This window comes from Meleagris gallopavo, chromosome 14, assembly GCF_000146605.3.
Source record: "Meleagris gallopavo isolate NT-WF06-2002-E0010 breed Aviagen turkey brand Nicholas breeding stock chromosome 14, Turkey_5.1, whole genome shotgun sequence".
In the NCBI taxonomy this organism is placed as follows: domain Eukaryota; kingdom Metazoa; phylum Chordata; class Aves; order Galliformes; family Phasianidae; genus Meleagris; species Meleagris gallopavo.
In genome coordinates this window covers 11904665-11932447 of record NC_015024.2, presented here as the reverse complement: position 1 = coordinate 11932447, position 27783 = coordinate 11904665, and the positions used below count along the sequence as shown (strand labels likewise).

Here is a 27783-nt window from a genome sequence, read left to right as displayed (position 1 = left end):
GCACAGGAAAGGAGCGACGGTAATGTGAAGAAGAAGAAATGACGGGGAAAATGGAAAATGAAAGTTTTTCTAAGGGAGCGCTGAGAGAAAGATCAGAAAGTAGAACGCAAACAAAGAGAAGGCTGACTTAGAGTGGCAAGGGAAAGACAAGATTTCAAGGAAAGATTTACAGGCTGGGACAGACGTTTTATTAGTAAAAGATGGCTAGAAATCCAAGGCACACACTTTCTCATCCAAGAACTCTTCACATTATCATATTTATGTAACAATAAACTGTTTATGGCTGAAGGGCTTGTTAGATATCCAGCTACTCTGTAGGTTTGCTGAGATCTGATTTTTGCAGATAGCTAAATGTCCCTGAGTGCTGCATTTCTCCCAAAGTATCTTAAACACTTTCTCTAGAGGAGCCGTCACGATGCGTGTCAGAAAACCAATCACACTAGAACGTTTTTAGCTTTACATTGTTTCTGCTCATTGTTTCTGCTGAACCAGAAAACAAAAGACTGTTAGTAAAAGAAGGAGAAAAAGAAATCCATGAATTATTTAAAAAGAAAATCATAACAAAAGAACTTATTTGACAACACTGCTAACTTAATTTGTTATCAGGTAGAAATAATTCAAACTCTTTCACTCTGCTCCCTCTAGATGTTGCACTACAAAAAGTACTTTGTTTGCTTTTGCTCTTTTTTTTAATACATTGCTCCTTATAATTGTCATCTGTAGAACTTTTCTCTACAGGTATTTTCTTTTTAGATTACAATTGTGAAAATGTAAAATTCAATGAAATGAGTAATGTGCTCTGGGTTGTCTTGCAAAGAATATCCTTGGTGGTTTGTTTTCCTTCTCACCAATATTTCCAAGGTGACTGTGAGAGAAGTCTATCTAAATAGTCAATTTCTTGTTTCATCTTGTCAGTAGAAAGACCTGCAATGATCTCTAGTACTAAGTGCTGCCTATTCACAGTAGATTTTGTGTCAACTAATTTTAATAGTAGAGCAATCAATACTTTTTTTTGTTTCTTTTTGCTAATCTTGCAAAACCTTCACACTACTGAACAGATACCTACAAACCTTGTGGGATGTTAATGCATGCCTTCAATAACAGCGTCCATGTACAAGGCCTTCATGGTGAGCTGTGATCTTCTAGTTTTTATTTTATGGATTTTTAAATTAATGTCATCTATTTGTGTCTATTTGAAACATGCATTTCACATGAGCTTTATCCAAGTACCCAGTTCCCATGATTTGCCAACTTCATGGGAGACCTTATAATTAATTTCCATTGTAAAGCAGTCAAAAAAGTAAAACCACAGAAGCCCTGAAATTTTTCCACTTTTCCACACTTTCCTTTGTTTAGGAAAAACAGAAACAAAACAAGAAACGTCTGTCTATGCTGCTATGTGAAGTTCTTTTGTCAGTGCTGTGGGAATGATGTGAAATCTTTGCTCCAAAATTCTCTAGAATTTTGTCTATAGATTCTTATGTCAGCATGCTACATAGGAGAAGCATGGTAATGTGAACAGCAATGTTGGCTTACACCATTTATTTTTTATTATTATTCAAGTACTTTCTCACTAACAATGGGAATCTCATGTACTTCAAGGTGAAGCCCTACTGTGAGTAATAATATGACAACTACCTCTTCAGATACATTCCTTATTTCTCTTTGATTTTGGCTTAAGTCAGTGGTATGAATGTTACTACTATAGCTCTTTCTAAATTCATATGGAATCTGTGGGGTTGGATTATGGGATATTTTTTGTTTGTTCTTTTTTTTTAATATTGAAATTCACATAATATTACTCCTAATATTAAAGGTTATGAACAACCTTCAGATTTGGGATTTCAAACGAGACTGAAAGAGCAAGGTGCCCAGCTCTCATTGGAAGGGTTCATTGAAAATCTTGGTGTTAATAGATAGCAGTAGATTGAGAGTTGCACCAGGACAGCAAAGCAGCTTTGTAATTGTTGATTTTCTTTTCTTTGTTTATTTCTTTCTAACTCCTCCTAATTTTTCACCCTTTGCTTAGGTTGTGGACAGATTGTGATCAGCTAGTACATGTTCACATGGAATGTTTAAATTTGTTTCTTCTCTGTCCTGCACTTAACCTTGTGATATCCCATTACTTGATTTATTTATCCTCTGTTAGAGTAGATTTCTCTGATACAGGTAGTATTTGAGGATTGGAGTAGCCAAGAGAGGTCTGGATGCTGTGTTGGTAGCAAGCAACTATGGGGCAGAATTACTCCTCCAGTTTTGTCCTCCAGTTGCTTACCAGGAAGATTCAAACAGCCTGGCGTCCAGCAACCGTTATGCTGTCTGCTGCATCCTTGCATTCCTTGTGAAACAGGAAGCACTAAGTGACACTCGAGTGATTGTTCTATTGCAGTGATGTAGTTGTGCTGTATGGCTCTTCATCTGCCCTGTGTTTTAATTATGCTGCAAAGCTCCCCAGTGAGGCAGGTAAAACAATATTTAAGATTGTTCCATCTGTCAGAAAATGTAGCTACATCTCCAAAAATATACAGTGCCATTATTTAAGGCAGCATGGGAAAATGTGGTAAGAAAAATCTGATGGGAGGGAAATTGTTAGGTAGGATCTTGCTTCTTCCATTACAGTTTGTGCAGTATGTTGTTGCTAACCTGTCTGCTTATAAAGAAAAGTCCAGTGATCTAATTCAAGATGACCAGCAGTCAGCACATCAGTCTTATGGCTTTGGTGGTAAGGGTTTCCTAAGTTTCCCTAACTGAAAGGTGCAACTGTGAAGCCTTACATCATTCACTTAATTAGATGTGCATGTAAATCTCTGGGTGGAGAACTGAGTAATAAACAAGTCTCTACTTCTGCAGAAAGCTGTATGTGACAGATGTTTCACTTCCAGTCACACTGCAATTGACTGGCTTCTCCGACTCATTTCCATTTTTTAGTATTTTTTTTGTAATTTTTTTCTGTAATTTCTTGTAGCTTATGAGTGCCATATGTAATCTCTGGGGATGCATAGCAGCCCTTCAACTCTCCCACCATCCTTTTTTGAGGGGTGAATTAACACTGTTCTGCGTGTGCAGATGAACCTAATGAGCCTGAGTCTTTCAGAAGTGGTGAAGGTGATCGAGCTGTTCTCCATGCTCTGTTCTTTAATCACTGCAGACTTCTACATTCAATCCCAATAAGCAGTAATTGCTCCTTGTGCCACTGAGACAGGCATGAATAAATAAACATATTCTTAGCCCTGCCCAGGCAAACTTACAGTGGAGTAGTTCTGTGAGAGATCCCAATAAATCAGTTCTGCCTGGAGTGACACATATGAAAGCTTGAGGTATTGGGCATCTCACAGAAGGAACCTGTGCTGCTGATGCCCAGCTGTGGCAGCATATACCCCATCCTCTAGTCCAGTAACTTCTTCTCAGTGTCTCAGTGCAGAAGTATTTCAGATGTGACAAACTGTGCAGCTGCTTTATAAGATCATTTGGAGCAGTGTCTGTGAAAGGGCAACTGTTGTCAAAGCACTCTGTACACCAGGGGCCAAGCTGGGCAGTGCAGCTCTTTGCAGCAATCCCATTGACCGGATTTCTGTTCTTGGACTTAACAGTGGCTTGCTGTGTGTCCTCAATATGTCAGTGGTTAGCAGTGTGACTGGGCAAGCCATTTCACCTTGTTCCTTCCTCTCCCACCCTTTGTCTGTCTTGTCTGTTTAGGCAGTAAATAAAATGTTTCTTGAGGACAGCAACTGTCTCTTAGGATGTATTTGTTCAGCAAGTACAAATAAGATCAAGGCCCCATGGTGGGGGTTTCTCTGTGCTCCCACAACATGAATAATAAATAATAGCAGAGGTAAACTGATTGTGTTTGTACCATTTATGTGCAGAGGTATTATTGGATGAGACAACAAAGGAATACAATAGGAACGTTCCTGAGTGTTGCAGTAGAAAATGATGATTTTAATGTAATTTTTTAAATTTATTTATGGAGCAAATGTTTGTGTGCAATTGACGTAAAGATTGCTCTTCATACTGTATGTGCTAACAGCAGTGTGTCTAATCTCATATATGGAAATTCTATTGTTACTTTTTTAGCAAGAGATAAACACAAGAGGACTTCCTGCTGTCCAGGAGGGTTTGGCGTAGTCAAGATATAAACCTTTGAGTATTGTGAGTGCTATCTGCTTGCACAGAAAGACTGCCTTATTTCCCTCTGGGAATTCCCATACCAGCCACATGCTTCTTTAAACTATGCATGGTTAGATGTTAATGTTGCTGTGTACAGCCTTTGAAGTGATTGAACTCCCACCAGAACTTAGATTTTAATCATCACTTTGATCTGGGGCTGTGCTACAGAATCAGTTACAAATGTGTCTCCAGTCTCTAAACCTAAAATTGTGCAAGACTTCTCCTGTCACATTTCAGAAAGTGCAAATGATGGTATTTGTGAATCAAAGTATAGTCTGAGGGGAGATGTGGAACATTACTGGAGGCTCTTAAATATTCCCTAATCTATTTGTTCTGTATGGTTTCTTAGGCTAGAAATAAGAAAACTCTAAAGACATTGTCAGTGTTCTACTTGATTACTTTCAAATTAAGAGAAAAAAATAAAGTTTCTCACAGGACAGCTGTCAAAGCATCGATATTGTTGCATATATTTATACTTGATAGAATAAGGATTTTTTCAATATTTATCATCAGCTTTTGTCCATTCAACTGTCTTCTACTGTCAGATTTTCAGCAGTAACTGAACAAGCTAAATTAGTTCAGTACTGATCAACTACAGAAGTAAATAATGAAAGATTATGTGCTCAAGGTACTTCTACCTACCTAAATAAAACTAGGACAAGTACATATTTTTCATAGAACTTTTCTTAGTTATAGTAAGCATTGGGATTGCTTAAAACTTGAACAAAAAGAAATATTTAAAGCAGATCTTTCAAAGTAATTATTTCCTTGGAAAATTGATTTATTTCTTTTTATCCTAGCTGATCATGTTTGTGTTGCAAACAAAAATATCATTAATGTGCAAAAGAACTTTCAAATGTTTAGTAGAAATAAGGTGTAAAGATGTGAAGAACACATACAGCAAAGTGATAATGTTGTTTGTGTTTTGGAAGTGCTTTGAGACATGGACCTGAAACCATTCTGGATGGCAGGCAGTGCTTGCAATGCTTGCCTACACTGTGTAGTGCCATGCAGTGTAACATTTAAAGAGATTCATTTCTGTGTTCCTGAACTTTGTAGTCAAAATCTATCAAATAGGTAGAGATGTTAAACATTAGGGTTTTTTGTAAAAGATTTGGTGCATCACTGCGGTGTAAGAAATAAGCATAAACAGAAAAAGGAGACTGGATGTATTTGTGTCTGCGTAATACATCTGGCTTGTACTTTAAAGAAGTTGAGTGACTTCCATGAGAAATCAGTAGTGGAATCCCAGATGGCTGTCACTGAGTCCTGATTCACTGCTTCTTTTCAAGATAGGAACTCTGACGTGGTATCTGCCTGTTCTTCTGCCTCCCTATTTTATAACATGTTTTGCATCTTTTGTCTCTATCTTAGTACTTCTGGCATTCCTTTAGTTCCAACTTCCATGTTTTATTTTGCTAAATTCTATTTTAAGGTTAACCACGCCACCTTGGTTGCCCAAGGGATGAGAAGATAATTATGAGCAAATCCACTTGTCTGATTTTAAGGAGAATGTAGTACTGCTGTTCTTTCACTCCAAAAAAAAAAAAAAAAGAACCACAGAAAAAAACCACAAGAGAAACATGATACTATAATGTGACAGAATAATTGACTTCAGAAGATGGTTTCTCTCAGCTGTGATGTTATATGTCACTGTCTTACATTATTCATTTCTTTACTCAATATGTTCATCACAGATTTTTTCTTTCAAACTTCATTATTGAGTGACTTTAAAATGAATTTTTCACTCAGTTATAATACTAGAAAAAGTAATAAGTATGAACCTGATCATATTAATATTTCTGTTAGCATCTTCAAATACAACTTGCTTTGTTATTAAATAAATTATTAATATTAATATATTAATATTGCAGTAGCAATTGACAACAGTGCATGTGCTGTTCAGACAGCCTCAGTTCTTTTGAATGCTCTGCTCCCATGTTGGGAAGAACCTTGAAGAAGTACATAGCTATACTTAGTGCTAGAATAGACCTTAAGCAGACAAAAGAGGCACTGTACTCTTTATCTGAACTTGAAACCAATTGATATTTTTGAAGATCTGGGAGGTTTTGACATCCTTTCCAGATTCAGTGCCTTTTTCACCACAAAAAAAAAAATAATAATAATTGTCACATGGACTTCTGTGGTACTGACTTCACTTCAAGTGTCTGTCGTTGACTCAGAGAGCCTCCTAAGTGAGGATACTGGGTAACCAAGGAGTGGGAGCTGCTCCTGATACCTATCCCACCTCACTGCATCAGAAAGGCTTTTGCTGCCTTTAGACCCCAGCACCTCTGTGCTGTTGCAGGCAGCAAGTGGGAGGTCTGACTTTTCATCTCTGGAAATTGGAGTCCTGCAGTGGGCAACACCAACAATTGTGATAAATTGTGCTCTGTTTCTATTGTAAACACAGCAGGAGGATGGTCTTGGCTGTTGTTAGCGCTGACATCATTTTGCTCTTTTCCACAGATCCATACAGAAGGCTAAAGGGTTTATCTTAGGAAGGTGAAAGGTTCACTATTCTTATTAGGCACTGAAAAAGAAAGCTTGGCTACTTTGGTTCAAATGTTTTTTCAAAAATAACATTATCTCTACCATGAAACTGTCAGTAGAAATAGGAATTCAGAGGACTTTTACCTTCCATAATTTAATTGTATTGTGTTTGTGGAGTAGAAAGTGGATTCTGGCTGCCAAAGATTGAAAAGGATTGCCCTAAACTTCATATAGTGAGTTCATGGAGCCTTTCAAAGAAAACAAACACCAGCACAAAAAAAAAACCAAAACCCAACAATATAATAGAGTTTAAAGGTTAGGATTTCTTCTCTATTTCTGGGTTTCTTTGTATCTTTACCCTGGTATGATTGTCTTCCCAGGTGAAGTGTTTACTCCCCAGGTACTCCTCTCCAGTGAAAACACCTGGCCTCCTCGAGTTGAAGTGCCAACTAGATTTAGGTTTGATAGATCTGCATGAAATTGCAGAATCTCTGCGCAACTGTGGAAAACAGGAAATATCAGGAGGCATCTCAGAACATAAAAAAATACAGCATCTTGCTCATATGGACTATGGTGTGATAAACTCTTTCCACCTTCTCTCTCAAATAGATGTAGGTTCACTGGACAGCATGCTGGAAAGAAGCAACAAAGAAGTTGCTACCAACTGTACCAACGTTACCAGCTGTAACGTAAGAATGCAGCTGTATGTGACAGGGTGAATTTGTTCACCTGTCATGGAGTCAGTAGCAGTTGTGCTGCAGTTTCCCATCCTATTTTAATACCAGAACAACAGTTACTTGCATTCGTATTCAGTCAAATACGATCAATAGACATCTGTTTGTACATGAATGACTGTACAGTGGTACCTGTTTACTGCTAATTAAGCATCATTAGTGATTAGTTTGTCTTCAGAAGGGGAAAAAACCCTCCATAATTAAGAGCTTGTGTGTTATGTGGTCCTATATTCTCCCTTTTCAGAACCTGCATTCTAACAGGACCATTAGTTTGCGGTACATTTGTCTGTATTTAAATGAAACTGCATTCCCTTGAAAAGACCATCTGTTCATAAAGACCATCTTTTTCATGCTCCCTGCAGTAAACTTTAGAGAGTGGTAGAATTAGCAAAGGACTGTATTTAAATGAAAATATATGTGGATTGAAGCTAGGTAAAGCTGTTCGGTACACATTAAAATGGTTCTGCACTGGAAAGATTGCAATTATCTTCCTTCTTTACTTTTACGGATTTTTTTATGTGCTCTGAATTCTGCCACCTTTGACTGAGTGATTTTATTCTTTCTACCTACACCTGAATGGAATGTACCAAGTAGCGAATTACTTGAGCTGTGATTGTGGTGAAGCTGGTTTTACTTTGTAAAAAATGAAGCACTTACATTTTCATTTTTTCTTGGATTGGTCATAAATAGCCACATTAAAAAGCTTCAGTGTAAAGGTCTGGATTCTACTCGACCTAAGTAACACTGAGTGCTTCTTTATTCCATGAATTGTCCTATTGTGGAGTGAGGTGCTATTCAGGTTTAGAGTGGCCTGGATGAACAGCAGGTTGGTTCCTTTAAATAAACAGTTCTGTTCAATTTAATCCCATGCATAAACTGAAAGAGCAGGCTAAACTGAATGTCAATGAGACAGAACACCACTACCATAAAGATATTCATGAAAGAACAAGAATAACCCCCATTGAGGTTAGAAATACAAAAAAATGCACAGAAGTGCCACAAATGGAGTTGTAACATTCTGATATTACACAAAGCAGATGAAGTACTCCTGCTACTTCAATGGAGATTGTGAGAGCACAGCCCATCATGACCTGCACAGACATAACTGTGGTAGTAGAGAGCAAACAAGATAACATTCTTATCCAGAATTCAGACAAGAGGATAAATGTTAACTCCATACAAGAGTTAAGACATTTTTTTTCTTAATAGATTATTTCTTATGCCAACTACTGCACATATTGTGGGTTTTCTTTGAAACCTAGGCAAAACATAGAATAAACCAGAAATAATGAACTCACCAATGCTGAAGTACTCAAAACATGATTTTTTTTTTCCAAAGACGAAGGGATGATTACAAAGGAAATTCTTGTCATTAGCTAATAGCTTCTTCTCAAGCAGTAAAATCAGTGTAACCAACAGTAAGAGAATCCTCTGGCCATTATCTCTATTGAATTGTCTCACGGAAGTAAATTACTGTGTATCAGACATAAGTCACTGTTGTACGGAGCATGTAAGTGACAGCTCTGTACTGTGGGAGTTACCGAACCTTCAGTATCAATATGACCTGCTGTATACTCTTATCAAAAGCATATGCATCTCTTCTATGATAAGGTACCTCCGTATGTCAGATAGACTGCTGAACAATTTTATTGTCTCTGTTTTCCACATATTGTTCTCCAGAGGAGCTTCACATGAAAGAATGTTATGCATAAATGCAAAAAGAGTTTCCATTTTATTGGAAATTATTTCTTCTAACAAAATAGGCTGAATGAAAAAAAGACCTGGGAAAGAAGAAAAAAAGGACCTTATTTACAAATGCTGTATCTTGTCAGATTTTAGATGGATCGTGTTTTTACAGGCCCTTTGTATTCAGGTTTTTCAGAATATTAATGCAGTTGTGACTTTACTTGTAAAAACAAAAGGCATTATTATTATGAAATCTGATCCAAAGCTCTGATACAATATCCAATGGTGTGCACTGATTTGTCAGTCTTATGGTTGGGGGTGTGGGGGAGGATGTATTTTCCCTGGTTCAAACAGGGATTATTTTTCAAGAATTCTTTTTCCACAGGTGGGTTGATAAGCTATGGAGTGTGGTAATAAGAGAGTTAACGTGATGCTGTGTTAGGCAAGAAGGACAATCATGACCAATATCATCTATCTCTGCCAGTAATATGGTAAGAATGCAAGATTCAGAAACGTGTATAACAGAAACAGAACTAATGTCCCTGGATTTGTTCAGTTTTCATGTTTGTATCTTGAAGTGAACAAAGCCATGAAAATTGAAAATGGTTGGTTAGTGGTATGTTTTTTGATTTTGTTTGTTAGCTTGTGGGTGTTTTTGTTTGTTGTTTTTTTAATGATATAGATGGGCATAATAGTGAGCAGAGTAACATTAGGCATGCAAACATATTTATTGCTTCTTACAAAGTTTGTGCCTGACTATACAGCTCCAAGTACTGTGGAGTAGCTGAAATCCAGAAATGCACCTTTTTTGAAAATTCAGTGAATGGTGAAGTTAGTATAGCTGACTGTGTGTGTTCAGGCTATGTCTGCACACAGTGTGTTTAAAAAAAAAAAGTTCAGTAGAGAGATGTCCTTGAGCTTTCTTCTGATTGCTTAGTGTTACTATAAGCCATATCACTTTTCTGGTACAAATTGCAAAATCTAAGTGCTTGAAGCAAACTATGCATCTATTTTTTAAGCTACTAAATTGTCTATCTGTTTCTCTGGTCATGCTGGTGAAGGTCTTGAGAGCATTTTCAGTGGTGACTTTTGCCAGCATTTGGTGCCTTCTTTGTTCTTCAGACTCAAAGGTAGCATTTGCTTAATGCTTTTGAAGTCCTCCATCAAGTGGCTTTGCCCACAGCTGCAAAAATGATTTAGTCAAAGATTGTTTCACACTTGAGCTACCACAGTTCCCTTCTCAGAAGCGTGCTCCCCTCCCCCCCCCTTTTTTCTGTACCTTGCCCCAGTGGGCTGCTCAATTTACACAGCTGATTTTCCTGCCGCTCACATGGTCTCCTGTTATTCAATTACTCTGTCCATTTAACTCAAGTCTAATTTCAACAGCTTGCAGCTGATTCTTAATACTCACTAGATAATGGAAACACCCTACTTCTGTGTTTTCATTTGCAGATATTCATTCCATTTGTGAGACAGGTTTTTATCGGTCACTATATTCTTTATTTTTTTCCTGTTAGATATCTGTAGAACCTGTCACAAGACTGAAGTAAGAGCACATCATTGTTATTGAAATGAATGCTTGTAACTTCTGTGGTTAGAACCTGTTTCTGAGTGGAAATGCTTAGTTACAGCCCGAAGTAGTGATTGAGCACCTGGTGGGAAGGCAGGGCCAACCCAGGGGAGCTCAGGTGCATGCAACAGCCCTGATTGACCAGGCAGGGTGAAGCCAGAATCCAACCCCTTCCAGTCCTCATTTAAGAGTTGGCAGTGGAGGTCCATGTATGCTTGAGGCCTTCTGAAGGTAAGAAGCTTTTTTCCTTTATTTCTGTGCCTATGGGTGTTGTGTTTGAGCAGGTCCTCGCTTGCTGTAACCTGGAATATTGCTGCTCTGCTGGCATTGCTGTACTTTCCATTGTAATACAGAGAGTAAATTAGTAATTGAAGGTAATTAGAAGGTAATTATTGAGTGTGTAGTGGCCGAAGGTGTATTTGTGTTGGTTAGAGAAAAATATATGATATTTTGGTAACTGGAATTGATGGTAGCTTCCTATTCAGTTCCCTGAGTACTGTAAAGGCTTCTTGCATTGCTTGTTGAAGAAGCTCTCCTCGTGATCGTTTATTAGCACTGTTTAATGAAGGTAAGAAGCACATAAATTGTTTTGTGCAAATATGTATCAGGAAAAATCCTGTCTGTGTTCCACCCTTTTATTATCCCTGCAGGGCCCTCCATTTCGTGGCAGTTTTGTGCTGTGCTTAGGTGAGAATTGCAATAAAATGCCTCAAAAAGTCTCCTCTGTTCAACAAAGTCAATCTTACACTCTCTATATATGCTATTTGTATATAAAGGGGAGTTTCCCCCTCCCTTGCCCCTAACAATTTCTACCTATTTCTTGTATTGTCTGTGTACTGGCAGTGGTGTTTCTCAGAAAACTTCACCTGTAATAGGAAAAGAAATCAATACAATTGCTATCAATGCTATTATTTTTGGACTTAGCTTTTTAAAGCTAGCATGAAATTAACTGAAACAAATCTGAAAACTCAGAGTTTGATGTTGATGTCCTAAATCAAATTAAAATTGAGCTAGAATCTAGCACGGCATAAAATCTTATTTATACAAGTTACAGATTGAGTTAAGTCTTATCTCATTAATATAATCTTACTTGATACAACCTTAAAATTTCTAATCTTATGAAAGTTTTCAGTGATCTTATTTAATGAATATAGCGATTAAAATTAGTGCTATGTTATTCATGGGATCATTATAATTTGCTGTGCTTGTATGCTAGGTGTAAATCTTTCTTGCTCAGATGGGTAAACTATTACTGATGTGCAAAAAGTTAGGACTATAAAATTAAACTGAAGGATTAGGAAAAGGCAGAATTAAGACTACTTGCATATCTTTGATCTGGATGTGATATAATCTTAAAGACTTGATCACAAGCTGCTGCTTTATTCTGTGCACAGGATGGACAAATCAAGTGTTTGTCATTTAGTGTGCAGTTTCAATGCTGAGATGCTATCCAAGCTCCGCTATGACTACAAGGTTATTAATGTCCTCTTAGCTTTCATACAGACCCTCTCAGAAGAATTTCTCAAAGTCTCCAAAGTGTTGATACACATTTCAGCCATGTTCATTCTACTTGGGTGACAACTTAGGGTTTTTTTTGTGTGTATGTGTACTTAACAACTTAAATGGCAGATTTAGCTCATTGCACTTGACATTGCTGAACATTTCTGCATTCCAGGCCAGCATGTTTCATGCGAATGCCCAGAAAATGACCAACTCAACTATGAGATGTTCTGGCTGAGGTGGCTTTCCTAGCAATATGAAATTGGGATAGAGAAAAGGATAGGCTCAGTTCTGTATGGTGGTATTTGATTTATTCTTAACATTTTTTTCTTTTTTTTCGTCTAATAGTTGCATAGAATTAACTTTCTCAAATGTCTCTACCAGATAGAGCAGGGACCACACATCTCAGAAAGCACTGCTTAGTCTCAGTCTGCTCCTAGAATTTTCTCCTGAGGTTTACATATTATCACTTTCTTAAAACGTATTTTCACTGTTGTTGCTTTTGACTAAATGCTTTCATCTGTAATTAAGTATCTGTACTGTATTGCTTATCATTGTATAGACCAGTGAAAATGTAATCCGCCCAAGTAAACCTGTAGAAGCCATGGCGGCTTTTCTAGTAAGCAGGGTTCCTGTGGTCTCTGTAGGACCACCAGCACCAGAATCCCTTCTCCTGACAGCTGTCTGCAAGGTGTCTCTGAGCCTGCTGCAACCTCTGGCAGTGTTATTTTGCAGGCTCTTCGTGTCTTGTGCTTTTTGGGAGGACAAGATTGTTCTGTCTTGCTTCCCTGCCTAGCTGTGATGTAGGGGTGTTGTTGGCAAATATAATCTATTGGGGCACACCTTATTTTTGTATTTCGAAGGCCAGCAGTAATACAGTTAAAACTTCCTTGTGCACTCTAGCAACTGAGGAAGGGAGAACCTGAGTGTTGTTTGAGAAGCCTTGGGATTAAATTATGTCATTTAAGAAGTCATTAGTCTTTCAAGTGTTTTTCAAGTGCATGCACTTTGTGGAATAATCATCTTTTCCTGCTTTGCCTTTGAGTTGCTTGTGTGTCATATCTGTCATCCCTAGGAACTGCAGCTTTATGGCACTTTGGATTGGATAAACCTCTTAGCTCTGAAATGTTAAATCCTTCAGTTATCCTGAGTTGAAGACTGAAGGCCAAATGTTTCAAATAATGGGTACCTGAAACCTACAGGAACTCTGGGCATTCAGCATGTCTGAAAATCAAGCCAAACATTTAGGAAGCAAACATAGATGCAGGTACCTTGGTGAACAAACTGGGTTGGCACAAGCAAGTCCTTTAGTTTTAGCATGGGTGATGCGATTGTTCCTCAGCCCTTTGCACTTCTGTTTTCTTTTCCTTTCAGGGATAGGACTGGAAGTTTTGTTTAGATGTCCATATAGCAGTGTCATCCTGGCTTCCTCAGTGAGTTTTGTTCTTCTTCCAAAGCGCTAAAAATATTAGGCTTAAAGTGGAAGCAAGTATTTTTAAGCATTGCCTAAGAAGGTTTCTATTAACTTATGGTTGTCAAATGCTACTCTTCCATTGTTCGGTCCAGATTTCTCATCCTTTTCTGCAGAACAAGTTTTACGAGCAACTGGCGCTACAAAAGCTTCAAAGTAACAAAACTGAGAAATATAATTTTGGAATGTCTTTTAAGAACCACTCTGACTAATTAAATAGTGTTGTGGGGGCTTTTTGTTGTTGTTTTGTTCCTTAAATCAACAGGAATAGGGTAGGAATCTAAGAATACTTGAAATGTTCCAGTGCTTTGTTAAATCTGTTACCCTACTCATACATTTTGAGTTAATCCGTGCTTTTGAAGGAGAGTAGAACCAAGTGTGAATTACAGAATTTGAGGACCTGCTTTTAATTTTTCGTACATGTGGACTGATCTCATTAACTGATTTTATGACATAGTGAGGTAGCAGAGTATGAGCAAATAAGCAACAGTGGTTTGTTTAATAAACCCCCACCCAAAGAAGGAAATCCATGGGCAAAGGGAATTTTTAGAGATTTGTATTCATAAGATGAAAAGCTTCTGAAAGAATGTAACAACTCAGGGACTAAAGTGCCTTTCCATTGCCATGATCTTCTACTTCTGCTGATTGTGAATGCTGAAATCTGCTCTGCTTCCCCAGGGCTCTGATACAGAATTCATTGTCAGAACTGGAAAAGCATAAAACTAGCAAAGACAAAATCTAAAACAAACAAAAATCTCAAACCCTCACACCAGGAAAGGAGATCACTTTGTTATAGCTGCACCCTAAGCAGATGTTAACAAGTCTATTTAAACCTTTTCAGACTGAAACCTCCTGCTGGCCTCCTGTCTTAACGTAACTTGCCATTTCCCTGATCAGTTAGTTTATTGCAACCTGATTAGCATTTCAGAAATGCACAGGTTTTATCAAACACAGCTTCAGAAGCTGTTTTAAAATACCTCTTTGGTTGGCTATGGGTTTTGTGGTTTTTTTTGTTTTTGTTTTTTGTGAGCTGCTAATTACAAAGGATGGTTTCCAAACGGACTCCAGTATCATGCAGTATCCCCCCCAACACCTTCTGCCAAAAGTCATTGCTCATGGTAGTAGTTCTTGGAAAACATATTACTGTCATTCAAACCTCACCTGATAAGAACATATTTTGCTGGAGATATCAACGTTTTTTACCATGTCTTGCTTTCTTCTGTTTTTCTCTTGCAGTAGCAAGAGGGTATTTATTTGCTTGACTGTGCCTGGTAGAAAAATAGAGGTAAATGTTCCTAGCAGCTACGTTACTGTAGTGGAAGTCTGCATAGTTCTATTTTTAAATGCAAGTTTGACTTCATTTTACTTGCCTGGGATTAATACTGTGTAATTCTACAAGATTTTGTGATAAACAGGCATGCTAGGGTTAATTCTAGTTTTGTATGGATTAAACAAGAAAATAACTTGCTGTGCAAAGGACTGACATGCTTCCAAAATAGTTCAACTTAGAAAAGCTTCTGAAGTGCCTAAGCACCATTTTGGAAAGACATGTGGGTAGAAGTTTTCATGGAGGCTTAACGTAGGTGAAGCACGGTTTTCAAAACTGATTGGCCGTAATGTAGGTGGCAAGTTCTTAGAATTGTACTGAAGTGATTTGAAAATCTGACAAGAAGTGTCAATGTCACAGTTGCTGCTGGTTGTAGAATGACTTCAGAATCTTGACTTAAATTTTTCATGTCTATAGATCTGGCCTAAGAGCAACAGTTACCAGAGAAGCAAATAAACGAGCTTCTTCTCACAGGAAGTGGGTGAAGAATAGCTCTCAAGTAAACATTACTAATATCTGAATTTGTGCTTTAGCTGTTAGGATACATACTTGCTGTCTGATTGTCGCTCCATACAGCCTTAGTTACAAGCTAGTTTGGTTCATGTTTAGTAAATTCTGTGGCAGCAGGAATGTCAATAGCCTCCACTTTCTCATAGCTTTCACCTCAGGTTCCTCAATTGATTCAAATTTTAAGCTGAAATTCAGGTGTTTTTTTTTTTTCATGTATACCATCTGAACCATGAAGAATTGTTTATTACATTGCTATTCTGCTGAGATGCTAAGGGACTGCCATGATCTGATTCACAGAACTGGGCTTTAGCTCACCTGACAGTGTCAAAATAGTAGCAACAGAGATCAAGCTCACTCCAATGGTTTTTCTGGAAGGGAGAACCATTCTTCTGAGGACTCCTTAGTTGCATCCCTGTGCAACTCCTGCTGCTGCTTACAGAAGAATGATAACTTATGCATTCAGAATAGCATCCTAGGAGTGTTATTCTGCTTTCTAGAAAACTGATCTGAAGTGCAAGTGTTATGGTATAAAAGCCACTCAGCTCTGATGTGTGGTCTTGCAGGGGTTTTCTGGCATCTGGCTACAAGTAAGCATTGAGCTTCTGACCCTAAAGAGAAACACAAATGGTCAGTGCTTCTTAAAATTGGGTCCTTATGCTTGGGCTGATGGGCTGAAAGAAACCCAAGGATGGCAGTCTGATCTGGGGAATGTTCAGATTCTTGGAGGTCACAGAAAGTTGGGAGGAAAGTTTGGATCAAGTCCTCTTTTATCTGACCTGATTTGCTAATTTCCAGACAGCTCATATCACTCTTTGAACATCCCTTTGTTAGGCTTGTGGGCAACATATCTGTAGCAGCTACTTCACGATGTACAATTAGCATATCTTTTTAAAAAAAACTTGTAGATGGCCTAAAGTTGGAGTGGCTAACTCTGCTAATTACTTGAAACTCTTTAATATGATACTGGAGATGTTAAACAAATGGACCTGCATTAAATATGCTGTGCTTATGAAAATGTAGCACACAGATTGCAAGTTCTAAAATTTATCAGGCAGACTAATTATTTAAATGTGAGCTATAGGTTACATAAATAAATAGCTCTCTTGCAGTAAATGGCAAGGTGTCAGGGTGTTAGCCACGTGCTACTATGGCAAAGTAAAATTAATGTTAAAACTTCTGTAGCTTTCTCTCTCTGATTAGTAATTCCTTCAATGTTGGTAGATGAGCTGAATTTATGAAAGTTTTGCCTGCCCTCTAGGTCTCTGTTTTGTATTCCTCATGCATTGCAGTCTGCTTCTCACTCTGGCAGCGATGCTGGATACTAAACTCATGAACAGCTCGGCTCCCCACTCAGCTTGTGGAGTGAGGCAGATCCAAACCCACGAGCTTCCCCAGGACACAGGCTGTGCTCCCCCAGGTCCCATAACTTGGTCCTCCGGACACAGAAGCAGCCCACTGGTGATTAGCAGCATGTATATCATGGGGCAGTGGCATAGAATTGCATAGGCAGATCACTGAGGTAATGAATAAATGATTTCCCGAGGCAGGCTCCTTGCATTTTGCTGTTACATGTATGCTGCAGAAGAGATGCATGTGTGTTCAGAGAGATGCACAAAGTGACAATATGCTGCCTGTCAAAGTTATGAAAGCTCAAAAAATCCTATATGAGAAAAGCTGCTTTAACTACTCAGGGAGTTTCATTAAAGTTTCTTGCTATTATTAGTTTTAAATTCACTTATGTCTGCTTTAGTCTTATTTCCAGCAGCACCTGCTGTGGTGGCTTTTGGCAGCAGTGCTGTGGAGGTTGGGGAGTGTTAAGTGACAGGTTGCACATTCCTTGGTCTCTTAAAAGAGGCTTTTTTCCCTAGTCATGCTAATTTACATGCAGTTATAAATGAAACATCCTCCTTTTCCTTCTCCATTTGTCTCATTTCCTGCTTTTTCTGTTAAACCCCACCAAAATCATAGTCACAGAATTGTTAATGTTGGAAAAGAACTCTAAATCATCTAGACCAGCCATTCACCTACCACCAGTATTGTCCATTAACCACGTCCCTTGGTGCTGCATCTATACACTTCTTGGACACTCTGGGGATGATGCCTCCATGGGCAGCCTGCTCCAGTGCCTGACCACTCTTTCAGGGGAGTTTTCTTTTTTCCTAATATCAAACCTTAAATGCAGCCTAATTGCTTGGTTTCGTGACTTTAAGTCCAGGTAAGTGTTTCACTTACCCTGTATGTAAGGGGAATTTGGAGCTCTGACTTGAAGGCCTGATACTGCCACATGTAATGCAAACAGGAGGGAAGGTGCTCAGCACTTCAAGGCATGTGCTCATTCCTCTGCAGACTCTCAGCCTGGGTGTTGCCATACCCCTGCAGAACTACATCATGAAGAGACTCGAGCCCATCCCTTTTGAGGTGTTTTTAGGAGAATGAACCCACTTTCATGACAGTTGCTCAGCTGTGCTGTCTGCATTAGGCCTAGTGGAAGCAATTGGATCAGCTCAGTCAGTGCAAGGGATTAAAAGAGACCAGCTGCTGTCTTAATGGTCAAGCATAAGGCAAACTTGCAAACCTGTCCTTCTGGGGAAATGGAAAGCAGTTTAATTCAGGTTCAGCTTAGAAGATTGAGAATGAAATTGTCTATTAGTCTCAAGCCAGGCTGACGGCACCCACACCGAGCTGGCAGATGCTCTGTGCCCACCAGGCAAAGTTAACCCATCAGTGTGGGCTCCTGCTCACTGCCTGCCTGTGGTTCATACAGCCAGCGGTCACTGAGCTGTTTCCCCCAAGGCCTGTGCTCAGCATGGCTTACAGCTGAGCAGCGCAAGGCCTGCACAGCCCAAACCAGGCTGTGGATTTGCTACCCTGCCCTGTCCCTCTGACACTGGGCTGGTGAGCAGCAGGGCAGGATTCGGTCACCTTAGCAACTCCTTGGCCAGTGCTTCTGAATAACACATTGCAGCAAATTTAGGCCAACCAAATCATTTTCCCGCTCCCCAGAGGAAGGAGAAAGAGGGAGGCATTTGTGAACCTGTTATAAGCTGCTTTCAGCTCTGATCCCAGGACAGCAGACCTGTGTGCAGAGGCCGATGACAAAACTGTGCTGTAACCCTTTGAGGTACCCTCTGTTCAGTGAAAGCTAAGGTTGCTTTGCTGGTCTTTTCTTAGTCCACAGAAAGGGAACAGGAACCAACAGCAGCTTCAGCTCCTGCTTTCATCTGCCATATAAAATGTTTCTGTGAACAGAGCCACTGGTGAACTGCGGAAGCCAGTTCCAATTTCAAGCCCTTCATAAAGTTGTGTTGTTTAAAATTATCTACATTCCTTCACTACTGTATCTTTCAAGCATATCATTTTTTTTCTATTCTTTTGTTTTCTGAGCACCTCTTCTATTGCCAAGGTGTTTAGCTGCAAGCATGGAAGGCCATGCAAATAAGACCAAGCCAGCTGCACAGATTTTGCATGCTTTAATTAAGTTGTAGGGCTTCAAATGAATTTGGCTCCAGTTTCTGATGCTTCCAGTCCCTGTATTCTGTTCCAGTGTGGATGTTAAATCGTGCAGAAATGGAGTGTGACCTAACTTTCATGTCAGTTGATCTGGCAGTAGCTGTTTTTGTGTAACTAATTTAAAAAGATTGATTGTTGGTTAATTACATTAATGAACTGAACCAACATGGGCACAGACCAGAGCTCAGCAGTCTCCTAAACAGTCATTAGGAATAGACATCTATCTTTTCACCTGCTTGTACAGCCTCCTGTTGGGTGGTAGAGTGTGCAGAATCGTAATTCTGAAGGTTAAATGACTTAGGTACGTAATCACAAACTGTTCACCTCTGCTACTCTTCTGCCCATATGGCCCTGCTAGTCACAGTTGAAGTCCATTTGGGCAAACTGTCTGTTGAAAGGTCTCCAGGACAGCAAGTCTGGTGTTTTCAGCTGGGTTCCTGGCAAATGCCAGTGTGAATCATAAATTGCCAAAGACCTCTGCCTGAAAGGAATCTGTGGATTTATACAATTTTGAAAGAGCTCCTTTTCCAACAAAGGTAACTTTTGCTTACCAAGGTAAAAGTGTACTAAGCAAAACACTTCACTGTTCTCTCTAGCTGGCTTATGAATATGAAGAAAGATTAAATCAATATACATTTCTGTAATTAAATTTCTAAGTTAAAATACTTGAGTTCTTGTTTTAGCAAACACTGGAAGATGAATTTCTTTGTTTTTGTTATCAACACTGTTCTTGTTGCCGTTCACTAGAGCTAGGTGGGTGATGTGTAGATGTTTGATGCCGTGCAAAAATACTTTAAGTGTAAAATAAAGTTTGAGACAAGGATGCTGACATCTTTTTCTAATATATCAAATTATTACACACTGAATAAGGACTGTGGAGTGCACTTTATTTTGTAGTTTTGTAGTATTGCATATCCTTTGCCATTTTTAACTCATCTCTTCGACGGGTCTCTTCAAATAATGAAGGATTTAACCTGAAGTTAGAAGTTTTGCCACTCGCTTGAGCAGGGAAGTGCCTGGAAAATCAAGAATGAAAATACTTTTGCACTATTGGGCTGGGATAATATATCATATTAACTTGCATAGGTTGTTGTCAAAATATTCAAAGATGACTTGTATTGGTGCTGATACTGTCCTATTCTGCAAGGGTTGACCCAGTAGCTTCTGAGGCTGAGGTTATTACAGGGATTTCCATCTTTGGGTGATGGGGTAGGTATCATCTTTGGGTGATGGGGGTAGGTGACCTAGGAAGTCTTATTTTTTCAAAGAAGCTATTTACTTCCACAAAACCATCTTATGTCCCAAGTTCAACAGTGCTAGGAGGAAGTAAGTCAATGAAAAATAAAATTGTCTTGGAGTCATATAGTCTATCGTCAAAACTTGCTTTCTTGATTCTAAGCTCCCCACTGAATATGCAATCAAAATGATTTGAGATTACAAGAGTAAGGACTTGCAGGCTGGTTCTACTTACTCTGTCATCCTCGAGACTTCAGTGGACCATTGAAGGGGGGAACAGCTGAGTGCTGGCATTAAAGATTGCAGGAATCGGTTCTCAACAGCTTAAGAATATATAAAGTGTGAGGCAAAGAATTTGGGGATGACACACGTGCAAATTGCGTTGAATTATGGTTTTATCTAAGATCTTCTGTTTCAAGCTAATTGAAAGACAGAGGCCGCTGCTGCAGGAGGAAAATATAAAAAGAAAGCTGTAAGGAAACATAAAAGTGTTTCTGATCAAGTAAAATTCTGTTTCTGTTGAATGTTTTATTTTGTTCCAGTCACATAAATTACCATCTTTGAAATACTAAAACTCCCACAATCAGCTTTTTATAACAGAAAATAATTTACATTTAAAAGGTTTAACTGAAGCAGCTAAACCTTAGAGATGAATGTGCATATTCGGCAATAAAACAGGAAAACAGCCGTGTTTTGGAATCCAGACCTGCTATGTATTAATACTATATTTAATATTATAAATAACTAAATACAGTCTTGTGTATACTGTATGTATACACAGATAAATGCATGTTCTTAGGAAATGTGTCCTTTAGGGTATATAATACCTCAGTACTAATACAGAGCTGCAGAAATCTCCCCTAACACTGATAGATATGGTGATGGAAAATGCTGTGGCCTGAATGCATTTCATCCTTACAGGGCGTTATGAGGCTCGGTCTTTACTGTCATTGGAAACCTTTTTTCTCCTTACATTAGCATCTCTCTTCTACCTTTAGTTCATGAAAGGGAGACAGCGTGTTAATTCTACAGGAAACATTTCATAATCCTAGAATGGGGCTGCAACAGTTGTCTAAAAGGACAATAACCACACAAATTAGAATCATTTCCCACTTAGAATAAGAAACTAGTATGTAAAGCTTTCCTTCCCCCTCCCCCCATCACATCCGTTCCTGATTTATCTTCTCTCATTTTTCCTCCAAGTTCCCTGCCCCCTGCATTAAAGGAGGAGTAGGCCATTACTGCTGCAGTGCTGTTATTCCCTGCTAGCAGAGAGAAGATATATTTCAGTTTTATGGTCTCTTCAAATGTACTCAGGCACATGGAAGAAATACCTTACAGGTGCTTGTATCATTGCAGGTGCGCTGGAGAACTGAAAACCCAATGTATTCCAACAATAATATTTCCCTAGACCTTGGTGTGCTTTATATCTCACCTGGGGCACACAGCCCTGCATTTACTGGAGTCAGTGAGAAAATGGGTTGAAGTTTCCGCAAAAATGGGCTGAGGCCCTGGGTGTTAATCACATAGCAGTAGCACTGACATCTTGGGACAAACTGTACAGAGCTGCACACGCAGCTACATGCAGCCCTCTGCTCCCTTCAAGGGGCTCGACCTTTCTTGGCATCTGCAAGGTCTGGCTGGGGGTTTCCAAACCTCACTCTTATTAATTTGAGAAACTGAAGTAGTATTACACTGCCCTTCAAATAAGAATTTTCCAGGGTCTCCCATCCTTTTCATTTAGACTGGATCTCTGAGGGAAAAACACAGTAATAATGTACTGCAGCAGCATGATAATTACTAAGTAGATTCTATGTGATTATAATGTTAGCATCTCACGGGGAAAATGAAAGCTTGTACTGTCCCTTTAACGGGACAATTTGATAATCCTCTTAACATTTTCTCTTTTGGCTGATAATATTTCACAGAATTTTACTTTGTAAAATATTCCTAAAGGAAGGCTTAAGGAATAATGCACAGATTATGGAAATGACTCTCATTAACTATAGGGAGAGACTTCAGCAAAGCCATGAACTGCTTCAAAACATGTAACCCCCATTAGGAGCTTCATTTAAATGTTTATTCACAGAGCAGTAAATGTTTATTATGGAACATTTTATTGAAACATAAAGAACCCTAATTATATGTATCACAAGTGTTAAAACAATATGCGTTTATCAAGACTTAACTAAATATCAGAGGTGAAGGGAAATACAATTGCTATTTCATTTGCATCTGAACAACAACAAATTTGCAACAAAACACCTGGGCAAAGTGACCCTAAAGGAAGATGAAGGAGCAGAACAGTAAGGCAGGTGCTCGCCAGCTGTTCCCAAGCCTGTGGCACCTTCATTGGTATGTGCCTCAGCCTTCCCATCTACAAAATGGAAGTAATATTTTCTGCAGGGGCTGCCAGGAATTAGGGTTGTTTCTGTAGTTCTCTAGCGTTTTAGAACAGATGCTGCTGTGCAGGTCTCACAGTGTTATGGTCCTATTGTTGCTGACATGATTGTGCGGCGGTTTCAGTGTCCTTGGTTGGGTCAGTGTGTAGTCCTTCCTATTGGTTCTCAGGGCAGTGTTTGAAGTTGCAGCTGCTGGGCAGGTGGGAAGGAACTGGTGGTGGTGGTCCTTGGCCTGACCTTCCTACCACCATGTGGGGACTGTCATTCCTGGAATTAGGGACTGGCTTAGAGGTCAGAAAATAGCAGTCCAGAAGTATCGTTCTACCTTTATTTCCATTTCATTATATATACTGCCTTTCAGAAAATGATTTGGTGCACCACTTCCAATGAAAAGACTATTGAAAAAGTCTTTATTGTACCAGTTGGCTTAGCCTTGGGCTGGAGGGAGAGGCTGCCGGTTCTCACATAAATGGTAAGGATGCCTTCAGCTGTGGAAGTTTATAACCTCAGATCTCAAGAAGCTTTAAAAATCTTTCTGCACATGTTTTCATTGGGTTTAGGTCTCCAGCTCATTCACAGCTCATTTCTTTAAAACTTTATAGTTGACAGATACATTATTTATTGAGGATGCTGAATCTGCACATTCCTCAGTCTGTGTGTTTGAAGATGTGCTTTGTTGCCAGTCCCCCACTTGGTTTGGTTTCTGATATATTCACAAATTCTTTCCATTGTGCTGCTTTCCCAAGTACTTGTTCTCAGTGCTGAATAAGTATCTCGATATAATCCAAGAGGCAAACTCATGACAAAAGCGCTGGTGATGATAATTGCAAAGCTTTTTCTACTCCCTCCGAAGTACGCACGTGGATCCCAAAAGGTTCCTTCATGAGTCAGCCTGGTGGTGTCTGGTCTGCCTGTCTGTATTGCTCCTTTCTGTCTGTATCATATCCTTACATTACTTGTGCTGGTAGAAAAGCAGGATTTGGTTTTGTGCTTTAATAAACTGGAGCCATAGCAAATGTGTTGTGAGAGAACATAACTCTGTGCAGTCTTCTTGGGTTTGCAGCAACCCTTACCACCAGAATGCCTTAGCTGCTGTTCTGATAGAAGGCAGCACATGTGTGCATCTTGTCTGCAGCCTACTGCAGTAAAGGAAGATGAAATTCCTAAGAACTGGGCGTTTTTGTATGAAAGCGAGTGTTTCAAGTACTTTCCTGTCATCTTTTAATTTTTTATAACAGGTCTTTCAAAGTGGTCTTATGTAATTTATAACTTCTGGATACGCAGGAAGAATTTATGCTGGCAATAATATTGAAGGCTGTGAAAACTGAATATTTTGATTGATACAAACTGCTTTATTTTTAATTTAAAGTGTTGAATAGGACTTTTTTTTTCCATATGTTTCGCTATCCCAATCCAAAAATATTCACTGAACAGAAGCTGCTTCAGCATGAAGATGTCCTTGCCAGGGTCAGCAAGTCATGGGCCGTAGAAATCGGCTTACAAAACGAAAAAAGAGCAATTGTACCAAGTCTGCTAGCATCTGGGTAATGTGATATATTTTTGCAGACAGCAGAGGGAGTGCTTTCTGTTAATGAGCTGTGGATATACAGGCAGGGCTTTCTGCAGAATAATTTTCTAACAAGGATAATTGAGCAGTTAATCAAGAATAGCAAACAAGGGCTCCATAGAAGCCCAGTTTACAGAAAGCCACATGAAAAATAGGGCAATTTTATCCTATCTCAGTATTATGGTTGATTTTCTTTATCACCCACTGACAGCCTTACTTGGAGAATGGTTATTAGTTTGGAATTTCTACAGTTAATCTGGTAGTTTAGAAGAAGCATTATCACAGCCTCCTGTATGAAGTCCATGTCTCCGCAATGGACGGGAAACTTTCTGCAGCAAATAAGGTGTTATCTGTATACCTCAATCATTTTTCCCTGTGAACCAGCGGATGGGGGGGGAGGGGGCCTCCTGTGGCCAGCACATGTTGCAGCCTGCCACCACTGGTGTCCTTCCTGCCCTTCCTCCTGCTTGTGCATGGCATGGGCTTGGGGGCTCACTCTTTCTGATCTCCCTGTGCCCCACTGCCTGTCCTGATGTTGCTTTACCACAGAACTATGGAAACCCACATGTTTTCTCTGTTATGAAGAGTAAAAGTGACAAGGGAATGGCTTAAGCTGATGAAAGACATCTGGTTTTGCTGCTTGAAGACACAGCTCAGCCATGTGCTGCCTTTGCAGCTGAGGGAAATCAGTCCTTTTGCCAGCATTTTGGCAACCCCCTGTTCTCAGCACTGTGATCCACCACCAGGCTTTGTGCATTCATCCTATAGCAACACGTACTGCTAATAGTCCCAGGGTGAGTGCTGGGGAGCTCTTATGAAGGCTATTATCTCGTTTTCTGTTAGAAGCAGAGCTTTGTTGCTTTGCTAACCAGCACAGCAGCTGAGTGAACACAACGTAATGTTAATGAATTATTGCAGGTGATGTCCATGTTCTCCCCTGTGGTGTGTGGCATGGTCATCTGATCTTCACCATTCTGGTCTACTCAGGAAATCTCTCTCTGTGTCTGTCTGCCTGGTATTTTTGCTTTACATCCAGCACAGTGGTGACACATTGATTATTCAACCGTAATTCAGTATATAAAAACAGCCATAACTAAGAACATTGCTTTCTCTATGGCCTTGAGTGCTGAAGCAAAACTCACCTGATGTGAATGTGTGGCATTTGTTTGTCTTTTTTTCCAACAAAGCAGCCTGCAGAGATTTTTTTTTTTTTTTGTCAAGATTTGTGTTTTGCAACTCTGACTCATTGGAAATCAACTTTAGATGTGAAGTCCCACCAATGCTTGTGTTGCTGCTAGATTTCAGCAGCAGTGGGAGAAGCAGCCTCAAGCTCCCCCTGCCTTACTGGGAATGTGGGGATCTGGCTTGAGAGCACTTCTTTGCACTGCAGACTTGCTCCTCTCAGTACTTTTTCTAATTCTCTGTCCAGTCTGGGTGTAAATATCTTGAAAGTTCTTCTCCCATAACCTCATCTTTCTAGGCATTAGAAGCAGCCCGTGAGGCTCAGGTATCTTTGACCACCCAGTGTCAAAGTATGTGTACCTGATGTACCACCTGGGTGCATCATGCCACGTCCCCATGCTGTGACATCCAGTATGCCTGTCTCCTGCAGTGATGCACAGCTTTCTCTGTCAGTGTCTGACAAGAGGAGGGAATGTCAGCTAACATGTTTGCACTGCCTAACATGTGTCTGCGTTTTGTTCTTCACATATTGATTGGTCTGTTAACGTGAATGTTTTGGTTGTGTGTCACTTTTCTTGCTTATTAATCAAAACAATGCAAAATGAGGGGAAAGCAGTTTTTAGGAGAGAAAAGGAGTACAATCAACAGTGGTTGAATACAGCCTGCTAGAATGCTTTGGTGCTGTCTGCTACTCACCAGTCACGAGGGTATCCACAATAACAGGGAAGAGTTGAAATGCTTTATTTTGATACTTTATATAGACAGTGTTTGGGTTTTTCTTCTCCAAATAGTGTTTTGAGTGAAGATTTGCCTAATTCTGTTTGTTCGGTTAAAGGAAATATATACAGCCAAATGTTTCGTTTGTATCTACTGACACATTTCAGTCAACTGCAAATGTCTTTTTTGGACTTAGAGGTTTTTGTTTTGTCTGGCTTCAGCCATAAAAAAAAAAATAACACTGAAGAGCAAAAATAATCAATTAAAGAACTCCCAATGAATCAAAATATCAGCACCTCAAGCTGGGAAAGCCATAAGCTGAATGGCAAACGAGTGGTTCCCACATAGGAACCATTGCTCTGCTCTGTTCTTGTTTCTTCTCCTAAAGCTGAGGAGAAGGAATCTCCTTGAGACATAATTGCTATTCATGGCATTTTTCTATTCTACAAATGATAGAAAGAATTCCAATTTCTATGTATATCTCACGCACGATATTAAGAAAAATAATTGGAATGTCTGGAAAAAAATTGCGCTCTCATAACTGATTGTAGTTACCTCAGATCTGGAAATACCTATTTGTTTTCTGATACAGTTGACAGATTTTGCTGAGCAGCCGGGCGTTGTGTAAGAACATAATGCATGTAGTAAAGGTGACAAACCCTGAGAATGTCCCCAGTGATGCCAAGTGGCCCATATGCTCTCATAAACACTTTCTCTTCTCCTTTTTTCATGCCGATCACATGAGCCCATTTTGGGCAGAAGCTCACATTAGGCTCATTTGTTACCTGCTGTGCTGCTCTGTGCATCTGCAGTACAGCATCTCTGAACTAAGCTTTGGGCCACATCCTATTTGCTTTTCCTGTGTGTGTCCTGAAACACTTTGCCACAGAGGTAAAAATGACTCGAGTGCATAGAAGTTTTGGGACATAATAGTTATTGATATCTGAGATTAGACTGTCTCTATATATATCATCAAGAGAAAATCCTGAAAAGTAGTATTTGTAACCACGGTATCAATTCCTTGTACAAAAAGAGAAAAAAAACTGATAGATAATTCTGTAGTTTTATGGATAAGTTTTAAATCTAAATCTTTTTAAATTTAGGTGGGGTATGCTGGTGAAATTTCACATTGTTGGTACAAACCACAATCTTCATTTCTGTTTTTCTTAGAAGTTTCTCTAAAGCCAAATTCAAAGCCTAGGGCTTCGAAGACCATCTTTAAACTTACCTTGTGATTTTGAGTCATTTGTCATGAGAGCTGTGATGTTCAGATGATACATTGCACTAATACATCACAAGAACACTATCGCTCTCATGATATATTAGTATAATACACTATCAGAACACTATCATTGATGTATTACTCAAAAACACTGTTTTTTAACTCTCAAGAAGCATCCTAATCTCTAGGCTGAATATGCTGAAAGCTGTGGATATTGGTAGGTTTAAGGAGTAGCATATTTGGTTTCTTTAGAGTAAGCTAAGAAAAACAAGTGGTATTCAGACTATTTCATTAAGTGAAACATCCTTGTGATTTCATTTTATTCACTGAACAAATGTTCTTGTAGATGAGGGTAGCATGATATAGGTGTGTTTGGATTTTATTATGAACAGACTAAGTTTTTTTGGTTGAGGTTTTTTTTGGTCTTTATTAGAGACTCAAGCTGTATTTTGAGAATGTTTTAGCAGGTTCATGAATTTCAGTTGATTT

The 27783-nt window shown here is 39.2% G+C and overlaps 1 protein-coding gene across 9 annotated transcripts in view; it reads left to right on the top strand.

Moving 5' to 3' along the window:
• The window catches only part of FHIT (fragile histidine triad diadenosine triphosphatase), a 530781-nt gene that overhangs the window by 402380 nt on the left and 100618 nt on the right, over positions 1-27783 (top strand). The window lies entirely within an intron of this gene.